The following is a 9,094-nucleotide window of genomic DNA, read 5'->3' as shown; positions in this document are numbered from 1 at the left end:
GGTCGCGCCCGCCCGGTGCTCCCGGCTCGCCCTCCCGCCGCCCGCGGGGAGCGGCTCCCGCCTGGCCGCCCGCTCGCCCCGCTCCGGCACGGGGGCCGGCCCGGGGGAGGGCTGCGCGTCACCGGATCTGGCGGCGCCGGCAGCGGGGCGGCGTTACGGAGCGCCCCGGGAGCGGCGGGGGGGCGGGCGGGGGTCCCGGGCGGGGCCGGCATCGCCGCGCCTGGCTGCGGCCGCGGTGGCGGCGCCGCGCCGCCTCGCCTCCCCTGCTCGCCGCGCCGCCTGGCCGCTCGCCGCCGCGGAGGGGCGGCGCTGCTCCCCGCACGCCCCCGCCCGGCGCCCCCGCTCCGTCTCCGGGAAGGGCGCGGGGAGCCCCACGCTCCCCTCAGCGCGGCGGCGGCCGGGTGCGATGCCGTGCTAGCCGGCGGCCCGCCCCGAGGTAGCGCCGGCGGCAGGGAGCGCGACTTGCCGGGCTGTGGCTGACACCATGGGCACCGGGCGGGGGGGCGAGGCGGCCGGGCTCCCTGCGCTCCTCGGCTGAGCCCGGGGATGTGCCCGCGCCCGGAGGAATTATTTTGGAACTAGCACGGAGCGGTGCGAGGAGGACGAGCGGCACAGCGTTTCGCGGCTGCGAGGAGGTCGTCCGGCGGTGCTGTATAGGCAAGTAAGCGCTTGCTTCCTTTTCGCTGCGTTCCCTTCGTCTCGAGTGACTTTTTATTTTGGTGCAGCTGCTGGTCGCTTGCTCCCGGTTCGGAGGCAGGATGGTCGGCGGCGCCAGCAGCAGTTCCCGGGGGTTAGGGTGCGGGATTGGTGGCCGGGCTGGCAGGGGAGCCCCGCTCCAACTCCGCCGGAGTCCGCCGCGGGCATCCCGCTGCTGCGGTGCTCCGGTGCGTTGCCGGGAAGGAAAATCCGTGTCCCAGCACTTCCCGCTTCTGTGACTGTAAGAGGTGATGCCTTTTTACACGCACTTCGTAATGTAAAATGCCTTCTCTTTGCTGAGCTGTACCTAAATTGTAGGAGTTCCTAATTTGCTTTCCGTCAGTGCTTCTTGTGGGAGAGAGGCAAGATGCGTGTTAACCTTTCTTACGCACTTATGGATTCAGATAGTGAACCCAGAGTTTTGATTTTTATGCCCTTAACTTTCTCGTGCCCTGCCTGGTGTTTTTCTTTGAGATGCTCTTGCTGTGAGGTCACGGTTTGTCCAGCCTTGTTTGTTTGCTTCTAGCCTGTGGATATTTATTGCTATATTTGACGTGGCAATGAAAAGTTGACTGTAATTTATTTCAGTGTAAGGAGGACAGGTTGCAGGCAGGGGACTAATTCTGCTCTCAGAGGAACTCCACTTCAAAGGAAGAGGCCCATGGGGCTGTAATCTCTGGCTGAAAACTCGGAGAGCTCGGAGCAGACCTGTCACACTGCAAAGATCGAGTTCTGTTCACCTTTCAGCAGTGATAGCGTTTAAGCTAAGCTGCCTGCCTTCCGTACCTGTGAAGAGACCTGACTCTGAAATGCAGGGAATAGAGATGTGAATTCTCGGCAGGTTTGGGAGAAAGCTGAACTTCAGACACCGTTTAATTAAGTTTGCTCTTACTGATTTCCTCAGTGTCTTCTCTATGAGCCTGAAAACTGCAATCTGTTACAGTGACCTTGATGCATGTTGTATTCTAACATGAACGCAGCACAGAATAAAAGTATTTACACAGATTTGCAGCTAAACTGATGTTTCACTGGGAGCTCAGTCAGTTTCAGTGAATGTGCTAGTTTCAGCAGGGGCACTGGGCATGGTATGTGTGTAGGAAATAACTTAGGAAAATAACTTGTTAATAGTGATGAAAGTAAAAGTTGCAGAGTTGGAAACGTATGCTTCTGCAGAAATGCCACTGTGTGTGAATGTCTGATGAGTTTTGGATATTTCATTTTCTAATCAGTGAGATCTGTACTGAAAGGAGTGTGTGGGTGTGTGTGGCAATCTCAAGGCTTCCAGGTTAATGCACTTTGAGTTGTCAGCAGCAAGAAATCTTTTTACACGCTGAAATACATTTTTACGTAGATGCAAGATTGACATGACAAGATTAAAAAATGTTGGGATGTCAGTATGGTGAACATGTAACTAACTCAAGTTTACAGCTTTCCCGTAATGGTGGAAGGTAAACTGGCTGAAGGGAGTGTCATTTGTTTCAGTGCAGTTTATGGGGAGTGTTCCTATGGTTTGTTCGTATTTCCATCTCTCTGGTGATGCTGTGAAACACAAATAGAATAACTGCTGCTAGACAGTGGGATGCAAACCTAACCGTTACTTAAAACACTCAGCTTATTCTGCCTCATATCAAAAAAAGTACAGTTTTTGGCAAAGTCTGCCTATGGTTCTATTGTAGTAATTCCTTCCTCTGTTGCAGAGTGGCAGGCTTTCACTAGGCAAGGGGAGAAACATGAAACACTGAAGCATGCACTGGTCTGGAATTCATTTGGGCTATGTATTACATTCGAGGTTTCCACAATTAGCATGAGTAAGTGCTTATGCCTGATTATATGAATAAACGGGGTTTAAAAATTGTATTAGCTTTGTCACTTCTGATGCGTATTGCAGACTCGTCTTTTTCCTTTTTAGTCCTTCAAACTAATCTAATGCTATACTCTTTGCCTGGAGAGGAAGAAAACATAATTTAATGATTTATCATTTGGCTTTTGCAGTATCTTTTCCCATAGCTGTGAGATAATCTAATGAAGGTCCCCATCACTGAATTAAAGAATAAAGAACATGATGTTCTAGACTTTCACTTACAGTCAGATTTTCCCTTTTTAACGTGGCTAAAGAACTGAGTTTTCACAAGATCTGAGAAAAAAGAGAAATGTTTCTTTTTCTGTTAGAAACTCGAAAAGGGGAAGGTAAGACTTGAGGTCTTTATCATTAAAAATATCCACTTTTAAGATAATAATCAACCTCTTTTACCTTCACATATTTTCTTTATCTTTTACTTGGTATTTTTCAGAAATGCTTCCTGCATATTGATACTTTGTTTTACAATGTGTATAGTTCTTAATTTTAAAAATTCAGGAGTGGTAATCCCACACTTCACTGTAAGGCTCTTCTAGAATCCTGTTTAATGTTCTGTATCCCCCTGGTCTTGTATCTTTTGAACCCGAGATTTCCAAAGTACACTATATCCAACATTATAGTATGCATTTTTGTTTTAATTCTATGTAAATCTCTTTATTAGAGAAGATTGTTGACTTTGATTCAGGAATTTCATGGCAAACTCAGAAGTTATTTTTCTTTCCTAAGTTTTTCATGTTTGCTCAGTCATGCTCTTTGGCTTTTTTGGGCATAGCTTTCATGAACTGACAGAAAGACCTGTAAGCAAAATTAAAACCACCAACAATTAAATGTGATTTTTCTAGTCAGCCTAACCCAGTTGAGTGTGTAATTTCTATTTATTCATCTTAGATTGAATATTAAGACAAAAAAACAAGAGCTGTAGTCTGCTGTCAGTTCTTCCCTCTGAAGTGCTCAAGTGAGTACCATTACTTTATTCTTATAACTTAGCACTGATCCTTGTACCTGAGCTGTCAATATTTTTTTTTCTGGTAGTCATCACCACGTCTGCTTGCATTCATTGTTAAAAAGCTAAAGAGTTGTTGTGAATGATGAGAAGCATCAAGTGGATTTAATGTGTCATGTTTCTTGGCCCTTCACATGGCTGTGCTTTCAATTCAAGTTTCAGAGAGAGGCCTGAATGTGGTTGGGTTGAATCCCAATGTGAGTCTGCTACATCAACATGTATGTACCTCTGGCAGTTTGCTGTGACACTGGCTCAGTGTGACTACACAGGAAAACTTCTGTATTTGCTCAGAGTTTTATCTGCCATTAACAGGAAGAGTCAGAAAGCCTTACTGTTGTTGTGGCCAGCCTAGATTTTCTGCATTGCTGTTCCAGATCAGAGGAAAGAGAGAAAACATACATTAAGAAAAACCAAAAACCCATAACTCAAAACTGGTCATGTCTCAAAGATATAGCTATAATCAACACCAGGGAATGCAGTGGAGACACGTCCAGGGAAATTCACACACATATTTAATTATCCAAGGAGGAAATTATTATTCATCTTGAGCGATTGATTTAGTCTTGAGAGATTGATTTAGCAGGTGACATGTCTACCCCTTATGAAGAAGAGGAGCTACGTGATGTGGAAACAAAGCTTTTTTCCACTGCACACTTCAGTTGTGGCTGTCTGTTTGGGACTCTAAGCCTTATCTTCAGTAATGAGCTGGACTTGGCCAGAAGAGTTGGAATGCTCTGTTGTGTGATGGATCTGGTGCTGCAGCAGCCAAGGGCTGGGTTGTTTCCTGGGGACTTACTCTCTTCAATTTATTAAAGTAATGAGTAGAGGAAAACTAATCAAGAAGAGTGTTTGGGATGAGATTAATTTTATGATTCGTTCTCTGATTGATTTTGGGTAATGTTGGGCAAAACCATAAAATCAGTGTGATACTTATGTAGCAATAGTTTTGACTGACATATATAAAAATATGTAATATATTTATTTATATATTTAACATAAATAAATGTTCCATAAAATGGGATTAAGGTTTTGCAAATGAGGCCAGAACATGGATAAATGTTACTGCTGGACAAAGTTTGCTGTGCCATTGGGGTACTTCAGAGATAAGGAGTTTATGAAGATAAAGAGAGATAAGAGAGATGGTTTAAGGATGGTTAAGGATGGTTTATGAAAGGTCATGGTGTGTGTTCCACTGTGAAAAGCAGGAGGTCCCCCATGCCAGGGACTGATCTCAATGGAAACAGTCATGCCCTGAGGGGGCAGTGAATGTTCCCAGTGTGGAATAAAACTTGGAGTAGAGCAAAAGCCCCACACTGGTGCTCACAGGGTGCTTTTCAGCAGCCATGGAAATTCCTGTGTAAGACGTTGTTGAGGTGAAGGCACTGGTGCTTTACTGCTTTAATACTGGCATGAATACTGAGTCTGTGAAAGAATTCATGGCTTCAGGGATGCTGTGGGTTCAGTTGATTGATTGCTCGATTCCACAGGTGGTTGTCATCTGGAGCAGGGATGAATTTTTAATTTTTTTCTATGAAGTTCTTTCCTTGCTCTTAGATTTGGGTGTTCATTCCTTGGTTGGTTGAGATTTTGGTTCAGAGGTGCATTTTTAAAGCTGATAAACATCAAGCACTTCTGAAATGTTCATTGCTTGGAGCTTCTGAGATAACACCAGAGAAGGAACAATTTATTCATCAGATTATTCTGAATTTTGGCTTTATTTTATTTTTGTTAATTTTCAATGTGTTTTTTCAAATAGTGAAAAGTGTACTTGGTTTCTGTTGAATATGTTAGAAATGGCATTTTAAGTAAATTTTATAATGCTTTTGGTCAAATTATTCAAATAGATTCAGATTTAAGTGTGAATAAAAGCTGTTTGAGTAAAACAAAACACATGCCTTTTCCCCTCCGGTCTTTGTATTAAATTTATTTAAAAAACAGCTGCCAATAAAGAAGTGAGAATGAGAGTGCTGTTTATGACATTCATATTTCTTCTGCGTTCTGTCAAATACTAAAGGGAATTTCATCATCTTGTACAAATGACAATCATAATCATATCCTATGATCCTTTCTTGGTGTAAAGACTAGTTTGCTATTTTTATTGAATTTAGTGTAAAAATGTCATTGATTTCAACAGGTATAATACTAAGAACTTGGGAATATTTAAAAATCTTTTTAAATTTTGATGTTTGTATTTAATGTAGGTGTTAATATTTGCCTTAATTTAAAGCACTGATTCTTAATTGCAGAATTGTTTCTAAAATTCTTTGCTGTTTTGCATTTGCTATGTTAAATATATCTTCATTCATAATTATGTGAGATAGCTTTTTCTAGTTTCTCTACATGCCAAAATGTTTTGATTGACTCTTTTAACCGTTCTGAATAATGAACTGTATGCTTCAGCTTCTACAACACAAATGGACATTGATTTTTCTTTGACTTGCTTTTGACCCCTAAAGAAGTAAAGTCATTAGAATTATGCTTGAAAGAGCTTTGCTCTCTCTCCTATCATTTTATATATATTATAAACAGGCTTCGGGAATTAATCTATGCTAATCAGATAGGAGGGGAAAATCATCAGCTCTACAGTTGTCTTGCAGCTCTAGGTTTCATCACTCACAGCTGCCTGCCTGTATCCATTACCAGTTGATACTGCAGCTGTATGTCCCTGAATGCAGCAGAATTCACAAACAGCTCTTCTTTCTCACAACTGTTTTACTGGTTATTAAATGGCAGACATTTATGTGAAGTGTAAGAGTTTGGTCAGTGCAATGCAGTTGTTTTCAAGTAATGAAGCACTGATGCATGTGTAGAGTTTCTCCCTGAATAGAGGTTTTGACTAAAGACAGCATCAGATCTGGTTTTAATGTCTGGGGTGCAGTCGTTCTCATTCTGTGAGTTACGTGTTTTACTTTCTAATGAAACAGCTTTACTGATGCAGAATGTAAAGGTAAAATGTAAAGGATAAAAAGTAGTCTTTTCAAAGTCAGCTGGAGAAATGGAAGCAAGAGCAAATTTGGTTTACAGTACTGAGGAGATGGCATGGTAGACACATTATGAATGGGGCAAGATAGAGCCCTTCCAGGGGTGCAGTTCCTGGCAGAGCTCCCTGTCCCTGAACTAAGCAACTCCATTAACCTAAATGCAAAAATAGTTACTCTGCTGCTTTTTCAGCTGGAGCAGCTTCTCTGTCAAATACAGTGACATTTGTGAAGGAGTTTTATTGGAGGGAGCATCCTGCACCTGTGCTAGAGGCGTTTCCAAGCTAAGTGTATAGAAATCATGATAGCATCTGGTGATGATCATCCCTCATTTTATTTAAGCTCACTGAGATAAGAAAGGATCTTCCTGGATAGCTGAATGCACAAGGAGATAATTTCTTTATACTCTGTCGTTAGTCTTTCAGCTAGTTAATTCTTAAGCATTTGAAGTAATAGTTCATCATATGCTTCTTTTCACAACTTACTGTCTTATGCAGTTGTGATGTTTTCTGGGCTAGTTCCTTGGGGTGTCTTAATTAAAACTGCTTAGATTTCAGTTTATTAATCTGTTTTATTCATCAGCTTTCATTTCCACTACATTAAATAACTTACTTAACCTCCAAAGGGAGAGGTGCTCTTACTACTGATTAATGATTATATATTTTATTATTCTCCATGTTTTCAATGCTATTTATGTTTGTAAAGTTTCCTTGTTAATTTAGAAAAACCCTAAACCTTTTTGGTAGGTGGATCAGAGTATTCATTGCATGCTTTGCTTAATGGAGAAATGCAGTTGTTAGCAGTGATTTGATATTGCACATTGTGCCCTTTCATGTACATAATTTTGCCTTTTTGTAACCTCTTTATGATGCTGCAATATTTCTTTCTGAAATGGAAATCCCAGGGTTAATCTCAAGCATTATTCCCTCATGTGATACATCTTATACCCAGTTGATTGTTTTCTCAGCTCTAAGATTCTGTAGCTTTTTGTGCTGTGCTTCCCTGTGTCCTTGTACAACTCTGTATATAATTCTTAATAAACCCTGTGTTTACAGCACTGAGTCTGTGACTTTTTCTCTTTGAAATGAGACTTGTTTTTTGGTTTTACTGTTAACTCTTTACTATTATATATTAGCTTTATTTGTCTAACTGCAGCAAAGGCAGTTTTTGGGGAAAAAAACCCCAATATTTTGGGAAATAAAAATTAAAATATTTGAGCATCAGTCCCCTTTTGGAAGATGGCAAGAACATTGTCTGTCATCTTCCTTTTTGTCTAAAGAGTATGAAAAGATGTAAGATTTCCCCTGCTAGTTAGTGCATGATCATACTGGCCACTATGTGCATGCACCTGTGTGCCTTCTCTACAGGTTTTTGATGGCTGTGGAACTGTGAGCCTGAGATCACAAGCAGCTGGGGTCATAAAGGTCTAGCCAGACTGCATGAAAGAAGGCAGTAAAATATAGTGGGTTTGCTTTTTCATTCTTTATGCTGTGATAGAAAGAGGATATATATGACCCTTGAAAAAAGGAAAAGGTGAATAGTTGCATTTCTAGACAAAGCACAGAGAGAACTGCAAGAAGGACAGAAGCAAGATATTTGATGAGAGAGCTTCTGTTTGTGTTTTTAAGGGGAAAGAGGTGCTTTCCAAGACAACGATTGTTCAGTAATCTTCAGAATTGCATCCTTGAAATACAGACCTGCTGCTTGTGAAGGGTTTTGCCAGGATAGTGTTTTCTTTCCATATGAGAAATGTCTGGGTAAGGCTCTATTTGTGTCATTGTTCCCCAAAAGTTCCATGAATTCCCCATATTTAAAGCAGCAACTCATGTACAAGAATTCAGTTGCATCCTTAGGTGGACTGCTTCCTTCTGCAGGTACATCTGTGGATGTAGTTGAGAGCTCTGGTTTTTTGAGCTATCTGAGCATGGCCTCAATGTACACAAGAAGCAACATGGAAATCATTGAGGCTCTTGTATTGCCTTATGTTAGGAGAGATGCAAGAGTGGCATCATCAGGATTTCTCATTCTTTCTGCCCTGCAATACATGAACATACATGTACCTCTGTCTTAAGATGAATTCTGCCATAAATTTGGCTTCCTACACATGCCTTTTTTTAAAATAGACTCTATAGTATTCAGAAGTCAATAGAGACTACATGGAGTTACAGGCCTCATTTCACAATTCTAATTTCTGTAGGAAAGCTGTCTGGGCACCTTACTTTCCAGCAAGTAGATTTGGAAAAAAAAGCTGGAAGCACCTCTAGGGGCAACTCTAAAAATATAAAAATAAGATTCTGTGCCTTTTAAATACTAATTCTGCTTCAGAGAAAGTAGATGAGAAGGAGGCTGCTTTCATGGATCAAGTGTCAATATTACTTGAGTTACAAAGCAATAAACCAGCTTAATTTACATTCCTCATTTTATGGCAGCAGAATTGTCTTTTCTGGATGGCAAGAAATATCTTAGATCTTCCTCTGTATAATAGCTCTCTCTGGAGGCATTTAAAGTGCTGAGAAAAACCTCTGAACAAAAGCTTGCAAAACCTGTGAAGTACTTTGA

At 41.7% G+C, this 9,094-nt stretch overlaps 1 protein-coding gene across 1 annotated transcript in view; it reads left to right on the top strand.

Moving 5' to 3' along the window:
- Positions 1–249: 249 nt before the first annotated feature.
- The window catches only part of SNTG1 (syntrophin gamma 1), a 313,327-nt gene continuing 304,482 nt past the window's right edge, over positions 250–9,094 (top strand). Inside the window, exon 1 of the mRNA XM_056485667.1 lies at positions 250–661. The gene's annotated coding sequence lies outside the window, so the exon portion shown is untranslated. The remainder of the gene's footprint in view (positions 662–9,094) is intronic.

Source organism: Oenanthe melanoleuca, chromosome 2, assembly GCF_029582105.1.
Source record: "Oenanthe melanoleuca isolate GR-GAL-2019-014 chromosome 2, OMel1.0, whole genome shotgun sequence".
NCBI classification, from domain to species: Eukaryota; Metazoa; Chordata; class Aves; order Passeriformes; family Muscicapidae; genus Oenanthe; species Oenanthe melanoleuca.
The sequence above is the reverse complement of the archived record's forward strand: the minus strand, read 5'-3'. Positions and strand labels throughout refer to the sequence as shown.